At 44.9% G+C, this 6,000-nt stretch overlaps 1 protein-coding gene across 1 annotated transcript in view; it reads left to right on the top strand.

Moving 5' to 3' along the window:
* Window positions 1–750: 750 nt before the first annotated feature.
* The window catches only part of PRICKLE1 (prickle planar cell polarity protein 1), an 89,397-nt gene continuing 84,147 nt past the window's right edge, over window positions 751–6,000 (top strand). Inside the window, exon 1 of the mRNA XM_060777583.2 lies at window positions 751–994. The gene's annotated coding sequence lies outside the window, so the exon portion shown is untranslated. The remainder of the gene's footprint in view (window positions 995–6,000) is intronic.

Below are 6,000 nucleotides of genomic sequence, written 5' to 3'. Positions count from 1 at the left end.
AGTGGGGTTTATATATCTGTGGAATAATGTCTAGGGTGAGAGAAAGAACTCTTGTCTATTTGAGGCAAGTGTGAATGTTGCTATTGGCCACGTTTATTAGCAGAGTGGCCTTGCAGCTTCCAATCCTGGCTGCTTCCTGCCTGAGGCAAGTGTGAATGTTGCAATTGATCACCTTGGGCCCTTCCACACAGCCCTATATTCCAGAAACCTCAGAAACTAGGCAAGTGGGGTTTATATATCTGTGGAATAATGTCTAGGGTGAGAGAAAGAACTCTTGTCTATTTGAGGCAAGTGTGAATGTTGCTATTGCCCACGTTTATTAGCAGAGTGGCCTTGCAGCTTCCAATCCTGGCTGCTTCCTGCCTGAGGCAAGTGTGAATGTTGCAACTGATCACCTTGGGCCCTTCCACACAGCCCTATATTCCAGAAAATCCCACAATATCTTCTTTGAACTGGGTTATCTTGAACTCAGATAATGTGGGATTGTTTGCCTTGATATTCTGGGATATAGGGTTGTGTGGAAGGGCCCGCGGGCCATTCCTCCTTCTGTGTAGTCCGTTCCTAAAATTCGTTCCCAGAGCAGCAAGACCAGGTCCCCCCCCCCCTTCCCGCTCCATCTTTCCCCCCAAAACCATCCGACCGGGTTTTGCGAACCGCCGGCGAGACGAAGCTTGTCGCCGATTGGCTAAGACGCGCGGGCTGCAGCCAATGATCTGCGGGGGACGCTCTTCTGGCTGTAGAGGGGGGCCCTCCAGCGCTGGAGTGCCATTCGGGGGAAAGAAGAGTCCGGCGGTGGAGAGCGTCTGCTCTTCGGATGTGGAGGAGAGCCTTCGTCTCGATTTGGTGCCCCTCCGCTCTGGACATGCGTGGCTCGGGCTGGCTGTGATCCCCTCCCCCCAAAAAGACTCCTCTCCCCTTCCATGGTGAGCCTTCGTCCCTGGGAGTCGCCTTAGGAGCTGCTTGAGGTGCCCCAGCGCTTCCTTCTCTCGCCGGGGTGAGTAGCAGAGGTCCCTGCTTTTTGTCCCCTTCCCCGGAGAGAATGGCATCCCAAGCCTCTCTCCTGTCACTTCCCAAAAGTCTTGCTGGAGTTCTGACTTGGGGATTGGAGGCTGTAGCTATGGGATGGGGGCATTTAAACCTCCCTAAACCCCCCCCCTCCCCAAGACTACTACCACTCTCAGACATGATTTGTAGTCCTGCAGAGACTTAAACATAAGCGTCATTGTATATATTTATTCATTTATAAACCCCTCTTTTCTAGGATTGGGACCCCAAGAGGCTCACAATAAAATCCCATTACAAACCTATCTATTTTTGGTGGGTGGGGGGGGGGGGTCTTCATTTTGCCCCTTCCCCCTGCTACACCCCCTTAGCCAAGCCTTTTGGGCTTTCACTGGGACAAGCCAGCAAACTCTGCTCTTCTTTAACAACCTCAAAAATGATGGAAAGCCTTTCTTTCAAGGAATTAGCTTTCTGGAGAGTAGATCCCATCCAGTGCAATGGGATCCCAATGCTTCTGTTGCCTCCCCTTTCCATGCCTTTTAAATGCAGGGATTTGGGTCTCTCTTGGCAGAGAGGAAGCCCTGGACTCAGAAGTGACACATTCCCTGTTGTCGTACCTGCGGAATATCAGGAGCATGTGTTTGTTTTGCTCCATTATGCAGTGGTGCAGGCAATGAATTTTAGATTCGGGACTTAACTTACTCAAGAGGAGGAGAAAGAGGGGGGTGCTTGCTTGGCGAGGCAGTGGAAATGTATGCTAGGATCTGCTTTAGATGCTAGGAGGTCTGCTTGGAAATGCGGCAAGCTATTTCTGTGGAGGGAGGGTTTCCATTGAGCTCACAAGGATTCCTGGATCAGAGTCCTGCCTTCCTTCCAAGGTTATGCTTTACAGTGGGTTCTGGGTATCGTTTGCAGTTTGCTTCCAAAACCCTGTGGATACCAAAATCTCGCTCCAGTTCTGCAGTATACAGTCACACAGTGAAATGGTGCTCCTTATAAAAAAGGGTTTTCTATAAAAATCAAGTTTTGCTTGTTTTTGCATTGTTGAAGGGTTTTATGGCCGGAATCCATGAGTTGCTGTGAGTTTTCTGGAATGTATGGCCATGTTCCAGAAGCACTCTTTCCTGACATTTCATCCACATCTATGGCAGGCATCTATATCAAATGTCAGGCGAGAATGCTTCTGGAACATGGCCATACAGCCCAGAAAACTCACAGCAACCCTTTTGCTGTTTGGTTTTTAAAAAATATTTTCCAAGCTATGGATGTTTGAATCCGTGGATGCTGAGTCCATGGAGCCGGAGGACTGAATTATACTTTGAATATTGCTGAGACTTCAGGCTGCAGTCCTGTGCTGCAATATCAGGGATCAGCCCCGTTGAAGCAAAGCTGGACCTTCCTCTGAGCAAATTTGCAGAACGTGTGACTCTTGAGTGGGGTTTTTTTTCTGTGTTGGGAGTGACTTGAGAAACTGCAAGTTGCTTCTGGTGTGAGAGAATTGGCCATCTGCAAGGACGTTGCCCAGGTTTTACCATCCTGTGGGAGGCTTCTCTCCCCACATGAGAAGCTGGAGCTGACAGATGGAAGCTCCCCCCACTCCCCGGATTTCAACTGCCAACCTTTCAGTCAGCAGTGCTGCTGGCGCAAGGGTTTAATCCATTGAACCACCCTTTTGAGGAAGGAAGACTGTGCTCTCTCCATTAACTGTCTTCTTTTTTTAATGTATGCAACCAGTATTTGCTTGAAGGGTTCTAAGAAAAGGTTTTTGTGATGCAGCATGAAAATGGGCATAACCCAAAGTCGCTCTGAAGTTTTAACTTCTGGGACCCACACCACACTCACACTCCTAAGGAGAAATACAAGCACCCCGAACGAAACATAGAATTAGGAATCTCCAAAGCTATTTATTATATCAGGGTCAGGGCATGTGTATAATTAAAAACTCTTGGCACTTAGAAAAAGCGGTATTTATCTCTTAAGCCCCTAGTGAATGTGAGACTGTAATCAGGAGGATATAATATCGGTGAGGCACGCAGCCGGAGAGGCCGTCTCTGCCGAGGATCTGGCCGTATTTATTATTTTTACTCTCCTAGGAAGGCAAGCTCCATCTGTCTTTCCTACAGGCTATGACTATAGATGGGTGTGAGTTTCAGCATTTCTGCCTGAGTTGGACTCCAGATGTGTGAGCTCAGCTGTTGTCTGTCACTTGGGTGACAACTGACTTTTCCCCCTGCAATGCTTTGCCTTTTCTCTGTTATCCTCGGCCCAGCAGTTCCAGTGTTTTGACTCCTTTCTTTTGTGGATTGGGCAGCCCCAGGGGGAGGAGGATATATGGTTCTGTTTAGTTATCTCTGTCCAGACCTCAGTGTGTCTCTACGAATCTTCTAAGGTTGTACGAGAAGCAAAAAATGCTTCACACTCTCTCCTTCTTAACATGGGTTTAACTTTGAAAATGTACAAAGACTGCCCTTGCTTTGAGAGCCTCCCTGAAGTGTGATGAACACCCATCTCCTCTCTCTTTCAAACAACTAAACTTTATCATCACAATCTAAAACTTATACAGCAACCATTTATCTTGGCTGACTGATGTGTGTGTGTGTTTGGATTCAGAATCTTAAAAATGGATGCCAAGATTTTGTCTGTCACTGTGTCCCAGCTGAGGGCAAAAGGAAGCAAAATAAAAAGTTTTTTGGGGTGTTTTTTTAAGTGGGGATAGGCTAGTTTAAGTGTCTCCAAATATCAGCAGTTGGGAAGCTGAAACACAGTGGGTCCTGGCACGATGTTTATGCAAAGGGTTGAATGCTAGCCCTGTATAGTTCCCACATCTTAAAGTAAAAAGCTGACAGAAATAAATGAGTGTCATGCATCCCTCCCCATCACTTGAGAGATCTAGTTGAAAATACTGGCTGTATTTGTTCCTACACATAAACTCTGCATTGCTGTGAGATTTCTAGGCTGTTTAGCCATGTTCCAAAAGCATTCTCTCCTACATTTCACCCACATCTATGACAGGTATCCTCCGAGGTTGTGAGGTCTTGCAGCAAGTGTGAGTGTTGCAATTGGCTGTCTTGATTAGCATTGAATGGCCTTGCAGCTTCAAAGCCTGGTTGATTCCTGCATGGGTGAATCTTTTGTTGGGAGGTGTTAGCTGGCTTGACTATTTCATGTCAGTAATGTCCTTGTTTGTTTAGTGTTCCTCTTTATTTAGTGTCCTGATTTCAGAGTTTTTTTTAAAAACTGGTAGCCAGATTTTGTTCATTTTGATGGTTTCCTCCTTTTTGTTGAAATTGTCCACATGCTTGTGGATTTCAGTGGCTTCTCTGTGTAGTTTGAATCTGCGCAGTCTGTGTAGCAGGAATTAGCCAGGCTTTGAAGCTGCAAGGCCACTCAATGCTAATCAAGGTGGCCAGTTGCAACATTCACACTTGTCTCAAGCAGATAAAGAGTTCTTTCTACCACCCTGGTCATTCCACAGATATATAAACCTCACTTGCCTAGTTTCCAACAGACCTCACAACCTCTGGGGATGCCTGCCATAGATGTGGGTGAAACGTCAGGAGGGAATGCTTCTGGAACATGGCCATACAACCCGGAAAACTCACAGCAACCCAGTGATTCCAGCCATGAAAGCCTTCAATGACATATAATCTCTCTGCCTGCAGTAATTTAGCACCAATCCAGTAGGAGTTTTTTCCTCTTCGAAATGGTGTTCCTTTTCTTTGCCTCTGTAAAAATATTTGGGGGGAGTTCACTTGGAAGACTGTTACAAATAGGCAGATAGTTGAAACTCTGTGCAAAAGGAACCATTTAAGAAACAATTACAGCAATAGATACATTTTGGTGTAGTTAAATAAACTCAGCCTTAATTCTAAGAGTGTTCACTTGGAAGTAATCCCCAATGCACTGAAGGGGCACATATCAGTACAGGCCTTAAATCTGCTATCTTCTTCAACTTTATTTGGAAATAAATCTCACTGGATTCAAGAAGACAGACTTTATAGTCACTTTGCATATGATCACATTCAAAGTCACATCTTACAATGCTTTTTTTCTCTTTGTAGTCATGGATATTACAGTCAGTCCAACTTAGTTCCCTAGAAAAACTTTAACATCAGCTGTGGGGCAGGGAGGGGGAGGAAATCTTACAGGGTTAATAGCTGAGCTATTAAGATTGGAGTCAGATGTGGCTAAAAGCAACAGGAGAGTCTGGATTTCCCTAATATCCTGTGGTATAACTGAAAAGGTAATTGTATTTTAAAGCCCCCCCCCCCAAAAAAAATGCCCTGTTTCTATTTAGAACTCTTTTTTTAAAAAAAAAAAGCTATGGACCAGCATTCCTCCAATGCACAGTGGTGAATTTTGCTTGAAGTTGAAGCCTCGGTTTAAAAATCATGAAGTGTGTGGCTTTCCAACCAGAAATAGAAGTAATCTTAGTGTTGTCTCTTTAAATGCTAGAGTTTGGGAGAAACTCTTTTTAGAAAGTGAGCGTGCCATCTTTTAGGAATAGTTTTTTTTTATTTATATCCAGGATTATGAGTTTTGACAAAATATTGGTTGTTAGAGGTAATGAACTTTTTTGTTCTTGCTGTTTGGCTGTGGCATGGATAGGAAAGGAATATTTTGTGAACTCCGCACTCATCTGTTAGGTCTGTCTCCCCCTGTTGTCCTAGAAAATACATTAGTTCAATGTGTGTTGGCTCAGCACATTGGAATCTCTATTGCTGTTCTACAGGAAACAGAGCCCTACAAGGGGCAGTTAGAAAGATATTTAATATAGTTAATGGACTTCAGCTTGTGGTGCTTCTTTTGAGGAGCAGTTAGTGTGTGAAGTAGAGATGGCTTTATCTATACTGGCAATTTTTGCATAAAAAGTCAAAAAGAGGGGCCAAATTATGCTTTGCTTTTCCAATGGCTGTATGGTTGTGATCAAGTTTTATTCTCAGACTTGAAATTCAGGTATCCATGTGTAAGACCCATAGACACGGGGAAGGGCTCTAG

This window comes from Anolis sagrei, chromosome 5 (assembly GCF_037176765.1).
Source record: "Anolis sagrei isolate rAnoSag1 chromosome 5, rAnoSag1.mat, whole genome shotgun sequence".
Taxonomy (NCBI): Eukaryota; Metazoa; Chordata; class Lepidosauria; order Squamata; family Dactyloidae; genus Anolis; species Anolis sagrei.
This window is presented reverse-complemented; position numbering and strand designations above follow the sequence as displayed.